Source organism: Pseudophryne corroboree, chromosome 8, assembly GCF_028390025.1.
Source record: "Pseudophryne corroboree isolate aPseCor3 chromosome 8, aPseCor3.hap2, whole genome shotgun sequence".
NCBI classification, from domain to species: domain Eukaryota; kingdom Metazoa; phylum Chordata; class Amphibia; order Anura; family Myobatrachidae; genus Pseudophryne; species Pseudophryne corroboree.
In genome coordinates, this window is record NC_086451.1 from 173,329,109 (window position 1) to 173,345,646 (window position 16,538).

Consider the following 16,538-nt stretch of genomic DNA (forward strand, 5'->3'; position numbering starts at 1 on the left):
TTGTGACATCACGGAACATGCATCATAGAACAGGCATGCTAGAACATGGGTCTTCAACCTGCGACCCTCCAGCTGCTGTGGAACTACACATCCCAGCATGCCCTGCCTCAGTTTTAGCATACCTTAATAGCAAAACTGTGGCAGGGCATGCTGGGATGTGCAGTTTCACAGCAGCTGGAGGGCCACAGGATGAAGACCCATGTGCTAGAGCCAAGCCGCAGGTACATTGAATGCTAGCAAGCTGAATGTTTAAATCCTTTTTGTTCCGCAGCATTCCAATGCGGAAGATTCCATGGAACCAGAGATTATTCCATTGAGAAGGACATGCTGCCTGGATGACTGCACTGTGCAAATTAAGTCACGGAGCCAGTTGGCTTGTGGGTGGCTCTGGTGACTGGGTGGTTGGGTGGGCGGTGTGTCGGAGTTGGAGCATATGCAAATGAATGTGTATCATCCAGCTAGTGAGAGTGAAAACTCATGCAGGAGTGTGCCTGCTTGTCAGTGGGTTATGCACCTTGCCAGACGTCAAATCTACATGGAGCAGCTGGAGGGGACAAGAGCAGGTTTGCAAAATATAGATAGAAGAGCATATATGCTGGCGCATTCTCCATGATTGTGTCAGCTTATGTTTTGGTGCACTGCACTTTCCTCCACTAAGTTTTAGCTATTTTGGTTAAACGCAAGTGTAGTTGCTTCTCGCCCTTTTGGCTGTGATCTTGTATCGTGGTTAAAGAGTCTGCTGGAGGGATTGTTTTCTTCATTGGCGAGAGACTGAAGATATTCCAGGATGGAAGGCTTGGGAACACTATCCGTTTTTAAGTTGTGGAAGAGTTGAAAGACCGGATTGGACTACATTCTATAGTAAAGGATATCTTTGTATTTATTAATCCTCCCTTTATATGTGTCTGTCTTTCAATAAAGCTTCGGGCTTGTGATTCCCTCACCCTCTTACACTCCACACCCATAGCCTTATTAACTGTTGTATTATTGTATTGTTTAAATGTATAGTGCAGTTCATGATTTATAGTGTAGGCTGGCCTGTGCTGTAGTTCTTGAACTGTACTATACCGACAGCATTTGTATTGTGTTTTATCTGTGCTGCAACACAGTACTTATGTGTGTAATGTTTATGTATGTTTTTTTGCTTCTTTATGTCAATAAAGACTGCTTTTTCAATCCAATATCTGAAAACAATCAATGTTTATCTTTGATGGCAATAGAAGTGGTATGATATTTGCTGCTTTTGAAAGGCAATATCTGATATGTCCCCTATCTGGGAACCATATATTAAATGGCTTTTCAGAAAAGGGAGATGGTAGAAGAGCTTTCAGTACTGGTAGGACCGATGCACATTTCCTATTCTAGCCTCCAAAAACAGATTCAGTTGCATTTTCCAGCGTGTTTTGGATGCGCCTTTGCAAATGTCTTACATCGACAAACTTATTTAGTACTATTTTGCAAATAGGGTTACATTGTTGCAACATTGTGTTCCCTAATTGCTTGATTTTTTTAAATGCAACAATTGATAAAGACACCTGATAACTGCTCTGTGGAGTCTTATTTTGTGTCTACTTTTTATCTACATTTAATTCTCTACCTCTAATCAAGGCATTTTTAAGTGCTGGGGGCTGCCAGGACGTGAGGCCTACCTAGACTTTAGATCTGAATTTGAATGTACTTGTGAACTAACTTAATTTCCTACTTCTAAATTCATTCCTAAATTCACTACTTACATGAATCCTGTAGTTGGGCATTTTGGGACTTCGATTGTGGGCATTGTTTTGTGTCCAGACCAGCAGCAGGTGGTGTGCATTTGCTGGAAAGGCATCGAAGACCTCCGATATGCTGCATCTCCTGATGTGTGTCTCCCTCAAGTGGCTGTCAGCAAATGCCTGCTAGACACCCCATTCCAAGCTGATTGTGACATCACGGTACATGCATCATAGAACAGGCATGCTAGAACATGGGTCTTCAACCTGCGACCCTCCAGATGCTGTGGAACTACACATCCCAGCATGCCCTGCCTCAGTTTTAGCATACCTTAATAGCAAAACTGTGGCAGGGCATGCTGGGATGTGTAGTTTCACAGCAGCTGGAGGGCCACAGGATGAAGACCCATGTGCTAAAGCCAAGCCGCAGGTACTTTGAATGCTAGCAAGCTGAATATTTAAATCCTTTTTATTCCGCAGCATTCCAATGTGGAAGATTCCATGGAACCAGAGATCCTTCCATTGAGAAGGACATGCTGCCTGGATGACTACACTGTGCAAATTAAATCACGGAGCCAGTTGGCTTGTGGGTGGCTCTGGTCACTGGGTGGTTGGGTGGGTGGTGTGTCGGAGGTGGAGCACATGCAAATGATTGTGTATCATCCAGCTAGTGAGAGAGAAAACTCATGCAGGAGTGTGCCTGCTTGTCAGTGGGTTATGCACCTTTCCAGACGTCAAATCTACATGGAGCAGCTGGAGAGGACAAGAGCAGGTTTGCAAAATATAGACAGAAGAGCTCTCCAGCCTAGTTTGCTGTCTGTTTCCACTTCTCTTTTCTTGAGCCGCTCCCTTCTATGCCCTTGCGCACTATCCTGACTTCTCCCATCTGCTTACTTTGTGCCTTCCAACGCACAATGCGAACTACAGGTAGTGCTGCAGGGCCCACACCCTTTTACTTGCCATACAGAGCAGCTCTGGAGCTGTTACAGTGCCCAGCTTCTGCAAGAAATCAGCTTGAATGCTTCAGGGGCTGGGGCATAGCCAACATGAGCCCCACACCGAAGGAGCGTGGAGGTGTTTAATGCGAACTAGGGGTCATCCAAGCGCTGCAAAAGGCCGACATGCCCTGCACGCCCCTTTTCTCTTTTCATATGCAGACGAGGGTTGAAGCCAACTTTGACCCACTGCTTGGATGACATCACCATATGCAAATCCATCTGCTGCAGGCCTTCCTCCAGGAATGCTTGCACTAGTTGTTGCATTTGGTTTGTTGTTTGGGGGTGCTTCAGTATTAGGCAGCCTTCTGCCCTCCCATGTTCATCTGAAAATATGTGTTCTCCCTGCAGTTGTTGTCCCCAGATGAGAGTTCCCTTGTGCTGCCTCAGTTGAATCTTCTTTACTTGACAGAGATGTGCCTGAGCAGCGGCCCTCCCCAGCCCTATCCCAAATCATACTTATTTTGCATAGGAGATACCATGGTCATGAAGATTGTTCTCCCAGGGTGAGGTTCATTCATTGCATTCTGGGTATGCTGACCCCTGTGATTTCCCCAAATGTGGGAAACTTGACTGCATTATTTGTGGTAGTGGGGGACTGTGTTTGTGCTTTCCTCTGGTCAGCTCTGGTAAAAGTCAGATTTCTTTGTCTCAGATCTTCCTCTAGCCTTGTTCTTCTTTCGAGAGTTCCCTTGTGCTGCCTCAGTTGGATCTCCTTTACTTGACAGGGGGGTGCCCAAGCAGCGACCCTCCCCAGCTCTAGCCCAACTCCTACTTACCTGCCAGGTGAGATACTATGATCATGAAGGTGCTTCTCCCAGGGCAAGGCTCACCCATTGCACTCTGGGTGTGCTGCCCCTGTGATTTCCCCAAATGTGGGAAACTTGACTGCATAATTTGTGTTTCCACTGGTCGGCTTTCATATAATTCAGATCTCTTTGTCTCAGGTCTCTCTCCAGCCTAGTTTGCAGTCTGTTTCCACTTCTTTTTTTTTGAGCCCCTCCCTTCTATACCCTTGTGCACTATCCTGACTTCTCCTCCTGTCTGCTTACTTTGTGCCTTCCAATGCACAATGCAAACTACAGGTAGTGCTGCAGGGCCCACAAACTTTTACTTGCATTACAGAGCAGCTCTGGAGCTGTTACAGTGCCAAGCTGCTGCAAGAAATCAGCTTGAATGCTTCAGGGGCTGGGGCATTGCCAACATGAGCCCCACACCGAAGGAGGGTGGGGGTGTTTAATGCGAACTAAGGGTCATCCAAGCGCCGCAAAAGGCCGCCATTCCCTGCATACCCCTTTTCTCTTTTCATATGCAGATGAGGGTTCCAGCCAACTTTGGCCCACTGCTTGGATGACATCACTGTATGCAAATCCGTCTTCTGCAGACCTTCCCCCAGGAATGCTTGTACTAGTTGTTGCATTTGGTTTGTTGTTTGGGGGTGCTTCAGTATTAGGCAGCCTTCTGCCCTCCCATGTTCATCTGAAAATATGTGTTCTCCCTGCAGTTGTTGTCCCCAGATGAGAGTTCCCTTGTGCTGCCTCAGTTGAATCTCCTTTACTTGACAGAGATGTGCCTGAGCAGCGGCCCTCCCCAGCCCTATCCCAAATCATACTTATTTTGCATAGGAGATATCATGGTAATGAAGACTGTTATCCCAGGGTGAGGTTCATTCATTGCATTCTGGGTATGCTGACCCCTGTGATTTCCCCAAATGTGGGAAACTCGACTTCATTATTTGTGGTAGTGTTTGTGCTTTCCTCTGGTCAGCTCTGGTAAAAGTCAGATTTATTTGTCTCAGATCTTCCTCTAGCCTTGTTCTTCTTTCGAGAGTTCCCTTGTGCTGACTCAGTTGGATCTCCTTCACTTGACAGGGAAGTGCCCGAGCAGCGACCCTACCAAGCTCTAGCCCAACTCCTACTTACCTGCCAGGTGAGATACTATGATCATGTAGGTGCTTCTCCCAGGGCAAGGCTCACCCATTGCACTCTGGGTGTGCTGCCCCTGTGATTTCCCCAAATGTGGGAAACTTGACTGCATAATTTGTGTTTCCCCTGGTCGGCTCTCGTATAATTCAGATCTCTTTGTCTCAGGTCTCTCTCCAGCCTAGTTTGCTGTCTGTTTCCACTTCTCTTTTCTTGAGCCGCTCCCTTCTATGCCCTTGCGCACTATTCTGACCTCTCCTGTCTGCTTACTTTGTGCCTTCCAACGCACAATGCAAACTACAGGTAGTGCTGCAGGGCCCACACCCTTTTACATGCTTTACAGAGCAGCTCTGGAGCTGTTACAGTGCCCAGCTGCTGCAAGAAATCAGCTTGAATGCTTCAGGGGCTGGGGCATAACCAACATGAGCCCCACACCGAAGGAGGGTGGAGATGTTTAATGCGAATTAGGGGTCATCCAAGCGCCGCAAAAGGCCGCCATTCCCTGCACATCCCTTTTTTCTTTTCATATGCAGATGAGGGTTGAAGCCAACTTTGACCCACTGCTTGGATGACATCACCATATGCAAATCCATCTGCTGCAGGCCTTCCCCAGGAATGCTTGCACTAGTTGTTGCATTTGGTTTGTTGTTTGGGGGTGCTTCAGTATTAGGCAGCCTTCTGCCCTCCCATGTTCATCTGAAAATATGTGTTCTCCCTGCAGTTGTTGTCCCAAGATGAGAGTTCCCTTGTGCTGCCTCAGTTGAATTGCCTTTACTTGACAGAGATGTGCCTGAGCAGCGGCCCTCCCCAGCCCTGTCCCAAATCATACTTATTTTGCATAGGAGATACCATGGTCATGAAGATTGTTCTCCCAGGGTGAGGTTCATTCATTGCATTCTGGGTATGCTGACCCCTGTGATTTCCCCAAATGTTGGAAACTCGACTGCATTATTTGTGGTAGTGGGGGGCTGTGTTTGTGGTTTCCTCTGGTCAGCTCTGGTAAAAGTCAGATTTCTTTGTCTCAGATCTTCCTCTAGCCTTGTTCTTCTTTCGAGAGTTCCCTTGTGCTGCCTAAGTTGGATCTCCTTCACTTGACAGGGGGGTGCCCGAGCAGCGACCCTCCCCAGCTCTAGCCTAACTCCTACTTACCTGCCAGGTGAGATACTATGATCATGTAGGTGCTTCTCCCAGGGCAAGGCTCACCCATCGCACTCTTGGTGTGCTGCCCCTGTGATTTCCCCAAATGTGGGAAACTTGACTGCATAATTTGTGTTTCCCCTGGTCGGCTCTCGTATAATTCAGATGTCTTTGTCTCAGGTCTCTCTCCAGCCTAGTTTGCTGTCTGTTTCCACTTCTCTTTTCTTGAGCCGCTCCCTTCTATGCCCTTGCGCACTATCCTGACTTCTCCCGTCTGCTTACTTTGTGCCTTCCAACGCACAATGCGAACTACAGGTAGTGCTGCAGGGCCCACACCCTTTTACTTGCCTTACAGAGCAGCTCTGGAGCTGTTACAGTGCCCAGCTGCTGCAAGAAATCAGCTTGAATGCTTCAGGGGCTGGGGCATAGCCAACATGAGCCCCACACCGAAGGAGGGTGGAGGTGTTTAATGCGAACTAGGGGTCATCCAAGCGCCGCAAAAGGCCGCCATGCCCTGCATGCCCCTCTTCTCTATTCATATGCAGATGAGTGTTGAAGCCAACTTTGACCCACTGCTTGGATGACATCACCATATGCAAATCCATCTGCTGCAGGCCTTCCCCCAGGAATGATTGCACTAGTTGTTGCATTTGGTTTGTTGTTTGGGGGTGCTTCAGTATTAGGCAGCCTTCTGCCCTCCCATGTTCATCTGAAAATTTGTGTTCTCCCTGCAGTTGTTGTCCCCCGATGAGAGTTCCCTTGTGCTGCCTCAGTTGAATCTCCTTTACTTGACAGAGATGTGCCTGAGCAGCGGCCCTCCCCAGCTCTATCCCAAATCATACTTATTTTGCATAGGAGATACCATGGTCATGAAGATTGTTTTCCCAGGGTGAGGTTCATTCATTGCATTCTGGGTATGCTGACCCCTGTGATTTCCCCAAATGTGGGAAACTGGACTGCATTATTTGTGGTAGTGAGGGACTGTGTTTGTGCTTTCCTCTGGTCAGCTCTGGTAAAAGTCAGATTTCTTTGTCTCAGATCTTCCTCTAGCCTTGTTCTTCTTTCGAGAGTTCCCTTGTGCTGCCTCAGTTGGATCTCCTTCACTTGACAGGGGGGTGCCCGAGCAGCGACCCTCCCCAGCTCTAGCCCAGCTCCTACTTACCTGCCAGGTGAGATACTATGATCATGAAGGTGCTTCTCCCAGGGCAAGGCTCACCCATTGCACTCTGGGTGTGCTACTCCTGCGGTTTCCCCAAATGTTGGACACTTGACTGCATAATTTGTGTTTCACCTGGTCGGCTCTCGTATAATTCAGATCTCTTTGTCTCAGGTCTCTCTCCAGCCTAATTTGCAGTCTGTTTCCACTTCTCTTTTCTTGAGTTGCTCCCTTCTATGCCCTTGCGCACTGTCCTGACTTCTCCCGTCTGCTTACTTTGTGCCTTCCAACGCACAATGCAAACTACAGGTAGTGCTGCAGGGCCCACACCCTTTTACTTGCCTTACAGAGCAGCTCTGGAGCTGTTACAGTGCCCAGCTGCTGCAAGAAATCAGCTTGAATGCTTCAGGGGCTGGGGCATAGCCATCATGAGCCCCACACCGAAGGAGGGTGGAGGTGTTTAATGCGAACTAGGGGTCATCCAAGCACCGCAAAAGGCCGCCATGCCCTGCATGCCAATTTTATCTTTTCATATGCAGACGAGGGTTGAAGCCAACTTTGACCCACTGCTTGGATGACATCACCATATGCAAATCCATCTGCTGCAGGCCTTCCCCCAGGAATGCTTGCACTAGTTGTTGCATTTGGTTTGTTGTTTGGGGGTGCTTCAGTATTAGGCAGCCTTCTGCCCTCCCATGTTCATCTGAAAATATGTGTACCTCCTGCAGTTGTTGTCCCCAGATGAGAGTTCCCTTGTGCTGCCTCAGTTGAATCTCCTTTACTTGACAGAGATGTGCCTGAGCAGCGGCCCTCTCCAGCCCTATCCCAACTCATACTTATTTTGCATAGGAGATACCATGGTCATGAAGATTGTTCTCTCAGGGTGAGGTTCATTCATTGCATTCTGGGTATGCTGACCCCTGTTATTTCCCCAAATGTGGTAAACTTGACAGCATTATTTGTGGTAGTGGGGGACTGTGTTTGTGCTTTCCTCTGGTCAGCTCTGGTAAAAGTCAGATTTCTTTGTCTCAGATCTTCCTCTAGCCTTGTTCTTCTTTCGAGAGTTCCCTTGTGCTGCCTCAGTTGGATCTCCTTCACTTGACAGGGGGGTGCCCGAGCAGCGACCCTCCCCAGCTCTAGCCCAACTCCTACTTACCTGCTAGGTGAGATACTATGATCATGAAGGTGCTTCTCCCAGGGCAAGGCTCACCAATTGCACTCTGGGTGTGCTGCTCCTGCGATATCCCCAAATGTGGGAAACTTGACTGCATAATTTGTGTTTCCCCTGGTCGGCTCTCGTATAATTCAGATCTCTTTGTCTCATGTCTCTCTCCAGCCTAGTTTGCTGTCTGTTTACACTTCTCTTTTCTTGAGCCACTCCCTTCTATGCCCTTGCGCACTATCTTGACTTCTCCCGTCTGCTTACTTTGTGCCGTCCAACGCACAATGCGAACTACAGGTAGTGCTGCAGGGCCCACACCCTTTTAGTTGCCTTACAGAGCAGCTCTGGAGCTATTACAGTGCCCAGCTGCTGCAAGTAATCAGCTTGAATGCTTCAGGGGCTGGGGCATAGCCAACATGAGCCCCACACCGAAGTAGGGTGGAGGTGTTTAATGCGAACTAGGGGTCATCCAAGCGCCGCAAAAGGCCGCCATGCCCTGCACGCCCCTTTTCTCTTTTCATATGCAGACGAGGGTTGAAGCCAACTTTGACCCACTGCTTGGATGACATCACCATATGCAAATCCATCTGCTGCAGGCCTTCCCCCAGGAATGCTTGTACTAGTTGTTGCATTTGGTTTGTTGTTTGGGGGTGCTTCAGTATTAGGCAGCCTTCTGCCCTCCCATGTTCATCTGAAAATATGTGTTCTCCCTGCAGTTGTTGTCCCCAGATGAGAGTTCCCTTGTGCTGCCTCAGTTGAATCTCCTTTACTTGACAAGGGAGGCATTTTGGATTTTTTCTTTGGGTACCCTTACACCTGATGGTCTGAATGAGAGCATCGAACTGAACAACATTGGCAGTCTCTGAAGATTTTATCTATTGATTTACCTAATATATTATTTATTGAATATCCATTTATTGTATGTTTAATAAATAAACAAAATTATTAGAAGTAGCTATTTTGGAAACAGCTTTCCTCTTAGGATGAAACTGTATAATCCTGTTGTGTGTGTTCCTTTAAAGTTCTTTAGTAAAATCCACTAGTAATGATGAACATCAGATTTCTTCCTCCATCCTCTTTTTACACTTTCTCTTGGTTCTATATATATTTTTTTTTCTATTTTTATTTTTTTCCCCTCCTTCTCCCAAAAGGCCCCCCCCCTCCCTGTTTTAAATTTTAAAATCTTTAAATATTTAAATCTTCAAATCCTTAAATTGTCTGTTTAATATTTATTTTTTCTTCAATTCTTTTTGTTGTTTAAACAGCAATGTAGTTATTCCAGGGGTTAAAATAATGAAATATAGAAATAATATTAACAAAAATTAAAGGTAAAAATGAATTGATAGAATGATCCCATTAAAAGTAAATAAATAATATGGATGTTAAGCTGAGCAGGTTGGATTCGAACATGGGACTAGCTGCATAGAGTGCATTTGATGTTTCCCCTGCGCCACAAGAACTGCTTTAGTAGTGGCATGGATTTATGTTACCCTAAAAGGTTTTATATAAGTAAATGGGGATCCTTAGTGCTGAGTCTCTGAATTATGTATATGTGATTATAGATATGAGGTATTGATTGAAAGATTATAGGTTAATCTGTATATAGATTATATATTTTCTGTTATTTTTTAAACCACCTTGTTGCTTATTTTATTATTATTTTTAATCACCATGTTGCTTATTTTTATATTATGAAATGCCTTTATATGTGCAATTGCAATTAGAAAGTTGTTCCATATGTGAGTCATTACATGTATGCATCCAATTAGTACATGTATGTATCCAATCAACTAATTAGTAATGCTATTGGTCCGGTGCATTTTAAAAAGAGCCTGCTAGGCTGCTGATGTATCCTCTGACGAAACCGCTCTTGGATAACAGCGGAAAAACGCGTAAGGAAGGTGATTACCGGACACTCTGATTGCTGAGATATAAGCCCGTTCATGAACGAGCTACATCACGGCGGACGTCTGATGTAAAGACAGCGGTGAAGGGGAAAAAGCAATTTGAGACCGAGCAAAAGGAGGTCTCTACCCCACGGCAGGGAGAAATATCCCGACCGCGAGTGCCAATAAGATCCAGCCACGGTTAACGGGGGTCGTAGCATACCGCTGTGTTTCACCAACCATCACAGCGCTCTCCCCCTGTTTTCTTTCATTACTCACGTGAGTTACATATGAACTTTAACTGCAGTAAATAAGAGGCGTTGGTTACAACTGTTGCTGTTCATCCACAAGAAGGAATTTAATGTATCAATTACAATTGGAAAGTAATGATTAAATTACAACAGCTGTATCCAGGAGGATTTTTTGGACACTTTAATAAACATTCCGTTGTCATCAAGGGCAATATGAAATAGATCCTGATTACATTTAGATATGGATAGTGGTGCCTATATATGTTGACTCCTTTGTATTTTATTGAATGTGGGTTTCTTCTGTCTATATATATTTTTTAAAAATAAAGAGCTTGTATATTTTATTTTTTGTGCTCCCTTAATAACAAGTGTGATTATCTTTAAAATTTGGTTTATTATTGGTAGAACAGTACTACCTATGGGAGCAGCATTTTATAATATATGGTGAAAATTAATAGATGTATAAAGATTAAATAAGCAACAAATTGGTGAAATAGATAAGTTTTGATAGGAGCGCTGGGTTCTATATATATATATTGACATTTGGTTATATATATGTATAGACTTTATAAATTCTTGACAGAGATGTGCCTGAGCAGCGGCCCTCCCCAGCCCTATCCCAAATCATACTTATTTTGCATAGGAGATACCATGGTCATGAAGATTGTTCTCCCATGGTGAGGTTCATTCATTGCATTCTGGGTATGCTGACCCCTGTGATTTCCCCAAATGTGGGAAACTCGACTGCATTATTTGTGGTAGTGGGGGACTGTGTTTGTGCTTTCCTCTGGTCAGCTCTGGTAAAAGTCAGATTTATTTGTCTCAGATCTTCCTCTAGCCTTGTTCTTCTTTCGAGAGTTTCCATGTGCTGCCTCAGTTGGATCTTCATACACTTGACAGGGGGGTGCCCGAGCAGCGACCCTCCCCAGCTCTAGCCCAACTCCTACTTACCTGCCAGGTGAGATACTATGATCATGAAGGTGCTTCTCCCAGGGCAAGGCTCACCCATTGCACTCTGGGTGTGCTGCTCCTGCGGTTTCCCCAAATGTTGGACACTTGACTGCATAATTTGTGTTTCCTCTGGTCGGCTCTCGTATAATTCAGATCTCTTTGTCTCAGGTCTCTCTCCAGCCTAGTTTGCTGTCTGTTTCCACTTCTCTTTTCTTGAGTTGCTCCCTTCTATGCCCTTGCGCACTATCCTGACTTCTCCCGTCTGCTTACTTTGTGCCTTCCAACGCACAATGCAAACTACAGGTAGTGCTGCAGGGCCCACACCCTTTTACTTGCCTTACAGAGCAGCTCTGGAGCTGTTACAGTGCCCAGCTGCTGCAAGAAATCAGCTTGAATGCTTCAGGGGCTGGGGCATAGCCCCACACCGAAGGAGGGTGGAGGTGTTTAATGCGAACTAGGGGTCATCCAAGCGCCGCAAAAGGCCGCCATGCCCTGCACGCCCCTTTTCTCTTTTCATATGCAGACGAGGGTTGAAGCCAACTTTGACCCACTGCTTGGATGACATCACCATATGCAAATCCATCTGCTGCAGGCCTTCCCCCAGGAATGCTTGCACTAGTTGTTGCATTTGGTTTGTTGTTTGGGGGTGCTTCAGTATTATGCAGCCTTCTGCCCTCCAATGTTCATCTGAAAATTTGTGTTCTCCCTGCAGTTGTTGTCCCCAGATGAGAGTTCCCTTGTGCTGCCTCAGTTGAATCTCCTTTACTTGACAGAGATGTGCCTGAGCAGCGGCCCTCCCCAGCCCTATCCCAAGTCATACTTATTTTGCATAGGAGATACCATGGTCATGAAGATTGTTCTCCCAGGGTGAGGTTCATTCATTGCATTCTGGGTATGCTGACCCCTATGATTTCCCCAAATGTGGGAAACTCGACTGCATTATTTGTGGCAGTGGGGGACTGTGTTTGTTCTTTCCTCTGGTCAGCTCTGGTAAAAGTCAGATTTATTTGTCTCAGATCTTCCTCTAGCCTTGATCTTCTATCGAGAGTTTCCTTGTGCTGCCTCAGTTGGATCTACTTCACTTGACAGGGGGGTGCCCGAGCAGCGACCCTCCCCAGCTCTATCCCAAATCCTACTTACCTGCCAGGTGAGATACTATGATCATGAAGGTGCTTCTCCCAGGGCAAGTCTCACCCATTGCACTCTGGGTGTGCTGCTCCTGCGATTTCCCCAAATGTGGGAAACTTGACTGCATAATTTGTGTTTCCCCTGGTCGGCTCTCGTATAATTCAGATCTCTTTGTCTCAGGTCTCTCTCCAGCCTAGTTTGCTGTCTATTTCCACTTCTTTTTTCTTGAGCCGCTCCCTTCTATGCCCTTGCGCACTATCCTGACTTCTCCCGTCTGCTTAATTTGTGCCTTCCAACGCACAATGCGAACTAAAGGTAGTGCTGCAGGGCCCACACCCTTTTACTTGCCTTACAGAGCAGCTCTGGAGCTGTTACAGTGCCTAGCTGCTGCAAGAAATCAGCTTGAATGCTTCAGGGGCTGGGGCATAGCCAACATGAGCCCCACACCGAAGGAGGGTGGAGGTGTTTAATGCGAACTAGGGGTCATCCAATCGCCGCAAAAGGCCGCCATGCCCTGCACGCCCCTTTTCTCTTTTCATATGCAGACGAGGGTTGAAGCCAACTTTGACCCACTGCTTGGATGACATCACCATATGCAAATCCATCTGCTGCAGCCTTCCCCCAGGAATGCTTGCACTAGTTGTTGCATTTGGTTTGTTGTTTGGGGGTGCTTCAGTATTAGGCAGCCTTCTGCCCTCCCATGTTCATCTGAAAATATGTGTTCTCCCTGCAGTTGTTGTCCCCAGATGAGAGTTCCCTTGTGCTGCCTCAGTTGAATCTTCTTTACTTGACAGAGATGTGCCTGAGCAGCGGCCCTCCCCAGCCCTATCCCAAATCATACTTATTTTGCATAGGAGATACCATGGTCATGAAGATTGTTCTCCCAGGGTGAGGTTCATTCATTGCATTCTGGGTATGCTGACCCCTGTGATTTCCCTAAATGTGGGAAACTCGACTGCATTATTTGTGGTAGTGGGGGACTGTGTTTGTGCTTTCCTCTGGTCAGCTCTGGTAAAAGTCAGATTTCTTTGTCTCAGATTTTCCTCTAGCCTTGTTCTTCTTTCGAGAGTTCCCTTGTGCTGCCTCAGTTGGATCTCCTTCACTTGACAGGGGGGTGCCCGAGCAGCGACCCTCCCCAGCTCTAGCCCAACTCCTACTTACCTGCCAGGTGAGATACTATGATCATGAAGTTGCTTCTCCCTGGGCAAGGATCACCCATTGCACTCTGGGTGTGCTGCCCCTGTGATTTCCCCAAATGTGGGAAACTTGACTGCGTAATTTGTGTTTCCCCTGGTCGGCTCTCATATAATTCAGATCTCTTTGTCTCAGGTCTCTCTCCAGCCTAGTTTGCTGTCTGTTTCCACTTCTTTTTTCTTGAGCCCCTCCCTTCTATACCCTTGTGCACTATCCTGACTTCTCCTCCCGTCTGCTTACTTTGTGCCTTACAATGCACAATGCAAACTACAGGTAGTGCTGCAGGGCCCACACCCTTTTACTTGCCTTACAGAGCAGCTCTGGAGCTGTTACAGTGCCCAGCTGCTGCAAGAAATCAGCTTGAATGCTTCAGGGGCTGGGGCATGGCCAACATGAGCCCCACACAGAAGGAGGGTGGGGGTATTTAATGCGAACTAGGGGTCATCCAAGCGCCGCAAAAGGCCGCCATGCCCTGCATACCCCTTTTCTCTTTTCATATGCAGATGAGGGTTCCAGACAACTTTGGCCCACTGCTTGGATGACATCACCGTATGCAAATCCGTCTTCTGCAGACCTTCCCCCAGGAATGCTTGTACTAGTTGTTGCATTTGGTTTGTTGTTTGGGGGTGCTTCAGTATTAGGCAGCCTTCTGCCCTCCCATGTTCATCTGAAAATATGTGTTCTCCCTGCAGTTGTTGTCCCCAGATGAGAGTTCCCTTGTGCTGCCTCAGTTGAATCTCCTTTACTTGACAGAGATGTGCCTGAGCAGCGGCCCTCCCCAGCCCTATCCCAAATCATACTTATTTTGCATAGGAGATACCATGGTCATGAAGATTGTTCTCCCAGGGTGAGGTTCATTCATTGCATTCTGGGTATGCTGACCCCTGTGATTTCCCCAAATGTGGGAAACTGGACTGCATTATTTGTGGTAGTGAGGGACTGTGTTTGTGCTTTCCTCTGGTCAGCTCTGGTAAAAGTCAGATTTCTTTGTCTCAGATCTTCCTCTAGCCTTGTTCTTCTTTCGAGAGTTTCCTTGTGCTGCCTCAGTTGGATCTCCTTCACTTGACAGGGGGGTGCCCGAGCAGCGACCCTCCCCAGCTCTAGCCCAACTCCTACTTACCTGCCAGGTAAGATACTATGATCATGAAGGTGCTTCTCCCAGGGCAAGGCTCACCCATTGCACTCTGGGTGTGCTGCTCCTGCGATTTCCCCAAATGTGGGAAACTTGACTGCATAATTTGTGTTTCCCCTGGTCGGCTCTCGTATAATTCAGATCTCTTTGTCTCAGGTCTCTCCCCAGCCTAGTTTGCTGTCTGTTTCCACTTCTCTTTTCTTGAGCCGCTCCCTTCTATGCCCTTGCGCACTATCCCAGGATAATTATTGTAGCTGGTCTGCGGGTAACAGCTCTCAGATCCACTTCTAGAAAAAATGCAACAATGTAATTTGAGTGACAAACTGCAGAGATGAACCCTTTCTGTGACTGCTGCACAGGGATCACACAAACTCTATTCATAGGGCTGACTTCACTTAGGGGAGATGTTCTCGCCCCGCAAAGAAGTGCGAGTATATACCGCACTTACGGTACCATTGGATTTACAGATATTTTCTTGCAATACACTATGGGGGTCATTCTGAGTTGATTGCTCGCTAGCAGTTTTTAGCAGCCTTAAAACGGTGGAGTTAACATATCTCACGTGGAAGGTGGTCATGTTATTAGCCTTGGCTTCGGCTAGGCGAGTGTCGGAATTAGCGGCTTTGTCACATAAAAGCCCATATTTGGTGTTCCATGTGGATAGAGCGGAATTGCGGACCCATCCTCAATTCCTACCAAAAGTGGTCTCATCTTTTCATATGAACCAATCTATTGTGGTGCCTTTGGCTACGCGTGACTTGGAGGATTCCGAGTTACTTGATGTGGTCAGGGCTTTGAAAATTTACGTGGCCAGGACGGCTAGAGTCAGGAAAACTGAAGCGCTGTTTGTCCTGTATGCAACCAACAAGATTGGTGCCCCTGCTTCAAAGCAGGCTATTGCTCGCTGGATTTGTAACACGATTCAGCAAGCGCATTCTATGGCTGGATTGCAGTTACCGAAATCGGTCTAGGCCCATTCCACGAGGAAAGTGGGCTCTTCTTGGGCGGCTGCCCGAGGGGTCTCGGCACTACAGCTGTGTCGAGCTGCTACTTGGTCAGGTTCAAACACCTTTTCAAAATACTATAAGTTTGATACCCTGGCTGAGGAGGAACTCATGTTTGCTCAATCGGTGCTGCAGAGTCATCCGCACTCTCCCGCCCGTTTTGGAGCTTTGGTATAATCCCCATGGTCCTTATGGAGTCCCCAGCATCCTCTAGGACGTTAGAGAAAATAAGATTTTAAACCTACCGGTAAATCTTTTTCTCGTAGTCCGTAGAGGATGCTGGGCGCCCGTCCCAAGTGCGGACTACTTCTGCAATACTTGTATATAGTTATTGCTTCAATAAGGGTTATGTTATAGTTGCATCGGTCCTGCACTGATGCTACAGTATGTTGTTTTTTCGTACTCATAACTGGGTAGTTTATCACAAGTTATACGGTGTGATTGGTGTGGCTGGTATGAATCTTGCCCTGGATTAACAAAATCCTTTCCTCATACTGTCAGTCTCCTCTGGGCACAGTTTCTCTAACTGTGGCATAGAGGCGCATAGAGGGAGGAGCCAGTGCACACCCAGAACTAAAGTCTTTCTTAAAGTGCCCATGTCTCCTGCGGAGCCCGTCTATCCCCATGGTCCTTACGGAGTCCCCAGCACCCTCTACGGACTACGAGAAAAAGATTTACCGGTAGGTTTAAAATCTTATTTTCTACTTTATTCTTTTCTATCCTAGTTTATTACGACCAACTCTCATCCAAGGAGTTTGATATTCTACTACCTGCATGCAATTTAAATTGCTTAAATTGTTTATATGGTTGATTTGTCCTTCACAACCCATAATCTGCAACTTGGATGTACTTGTGTCATTGAAAATCTTATAATAAAAATGTTTATATATTGAAAAAAAAAGTTATAAGAC

At 46.7% G+C, this 16,538-nt stretch overlaps 17 non-coding genes and 1 pseudogene across 17 annotated transcripts; all 18 read left to right on the forward strand.

Annotated features, from left to right (window-relative positions):
* The first annotated feature begins 3,159 nt into the window (after positions 1-3,159).
* LOC134950543 (U1 spliceosomal RNA) lies at positions 3,160-3,323 on the forward strand. The gene has a single exon (XR_010183444.1). It is a non-coding gene; the product is annotated as a U1 spliceosomal RNA (small nuclear RNA).
* Positions 3,324-3,475: 152 nt separating this feature from the next.
* On the forward strand, positions 3,476-3,638 carry LOC134952230 (U1 spliceosomal RNA). The gene has a single exon (XR_010184799.1). It is a non-coding gene; the product is annotated as a U1 spliceosomal RNA (small nuclear RNA).
* Positions 3,639-4,312: 674 nt separating this feature from the next.
* Positions 4,313-4,469, forward strand: LOC134953540 (U1 spliceosomal RNA). The gene has a single exon (XR_010185623.1). It is a non-coding gene; the product is annotated as a U1 spliceosomal RNA (small nuclear RNA).
* A 149-nt stretch (positions 4,470-4,618) lies between these two features.
* LOC134952544 (U1 spliceosomal RNA) lies at positions 4,619-4,781 on the forward strand. Its single transcript, XR_010185044.1, has one exon. It is a non-coding gene; the product is annotated as a U1 spliceosomal RNA (small nuclear RNA).
* Positions 4,782-5,451: 670 nt separating this feature from the next.
* On the forward strand, positions 5,452-5,615 carry LOC134951732 (U1 spliceosomal RNA). Its single transcript, XR_010184417.1, has one exon. It is a non-coding gene; the product is annotated as a U1 spliceosomal RNA (small nuclear RNA).
* A 152-nt stretch (positions 5,616-5,767) lies between these two features.
* Positions 5,768-5,930, forward strand: LOC134953451 (U1 spliceosomal RNA). The gene has a single exon (XR_010185589.1). It is a non-coding gene; the product is annotated as a U1 spliceosomal RNA (small nuclear RNA).
* Positions 5,931-6,601: 671 nt separating this feature from the next.
* Positions 6,602-6,765, forward strand: LOC134951488 (U1 spliceosomal RNA). The gene has a single exon (XR_010184218.1). It is a non-coding gene; the product is annotated as a U1 spliceosomal RNA (small nuclear RNA).
* A 152-nt stretch (positions 6,766-6,917) lies between these two features.
* LOC134953037 (U1 spliceosomal RNA) lies at positions 6,918-7,080 on the forward strand. Its single transcript, XR_010185381.1, has one exon. It is a non-coding gene; the product is annotated as a U1 spliceosomal RNA (small nuclear RNA).
* A 671-nt stretch (positions 7,081-7,751) lies between these two features.
* LOC134951690 (U1 spliceosomal RNA) lies at positions 7,752-7,915 on the forward strand. Its single transcript, XR_010184384.1, has one exon. It is a non-coding gene; the product is annotated as a U1 spliceosomal RNA (small nuclear RNA).
* A 152-nt stretch (positions 7,916-8,067) lies between these two features.
* On the forward strand, positions 8,068-8,230 carry LOC134953260 (U1 spliceosomal RNA). Its single transcript, XR_010185525.1, has one exon. It is a non-coding gene; the product is annotated as a U1 spliceosomal RNA (small nuclear RNA).
* A 2,614-nt stretch (positions 8,231-10,844) lies between these two features.
* Positions 10,845-11,008, forward strand: LOC134950856 (U1 spliceosomal RNA). The gene has a single exon (XR_010183701.1). It is a non-coding gene; the product is annotated as a U1 spliceosomal RNA (small nuclear RNA).
* A 153-nt stretch (positions 11,009-11,161) lies between these two features.
* Positions 11,162-11,324, forward strand: LOC134952755 (U1 spliceosomal RNA). The gene has a single exon (XR_010185188.1). It is a non-coding gene; the product is annotated as a U1 spliceosomal RNA (small nuclear RNA).
* A 661-nt stretch (positions 11,325-11,985) lies between these two features.
* LOC134950708 (U1 spliceosomal RNA) lies at positions 11,986-12,149 on the forward strand. Its single transcript, XR_010183581.1, has one exon. It is a non-coding gene; the product is annotated as a U1 spliceosomal RNA (small nuclear RNA).
* Positions 12,150-12,301: 152 nt separating this feature from the next.
* LOC134952426 (U1 spliceosomal RNA) lies at positions 12,302-12,464 on the forward strand. The gene has a single exon (XR_010184951.1). It is a non-coding gene; the product is annotated as a U1 spliceosomal RNA (small nuclear RNA).
* A 670-nt stretch (positions 12,465-13,134) lies between these two features.
* LOC134950417 (U1 spliceosomal RNA) lies at positions 13,135-13,298 on the forward strand. Its single transcript, XR_010183339.1, has one exon. It is a non-coding gene; the product is annotated as a U1 spliceosomal RNA (small nuclear RNA).
* Positions 13,299-13,450: 152 nt separating this feature from the next.
* Positions 13,451-13,592, forward strand: LOC134953320 (U1 spliceosomal RNA; annotated as a pseudogene).
* A 695-nt stretch (positions 13,593-14,287) lies between these two features.
* Positions 14,288-14,451, forward strand: LOC134951141 (U1 spliceosomal RNA). The gene has a single exon (XR_010183935.1). It is a non-coding gene; the product is annotated as a U1 spliceosomal RNA (small nuclear RNA).
* A 152-nt stretch (positions 14,452-14,603) lies between these two features.
* LOC134952478 (U1 spliceosomal RNA) lies at positions 14,604-14,766 on the forward strand. Its single transcript, XR_010184991.1, has one exon. It is a non-coding gene; the product is annotated as a U1 spliceosomal RNA (small nuclear RNA).
* Positions 14,767-16,538: the final 1,772 nt, after the last annotated feature.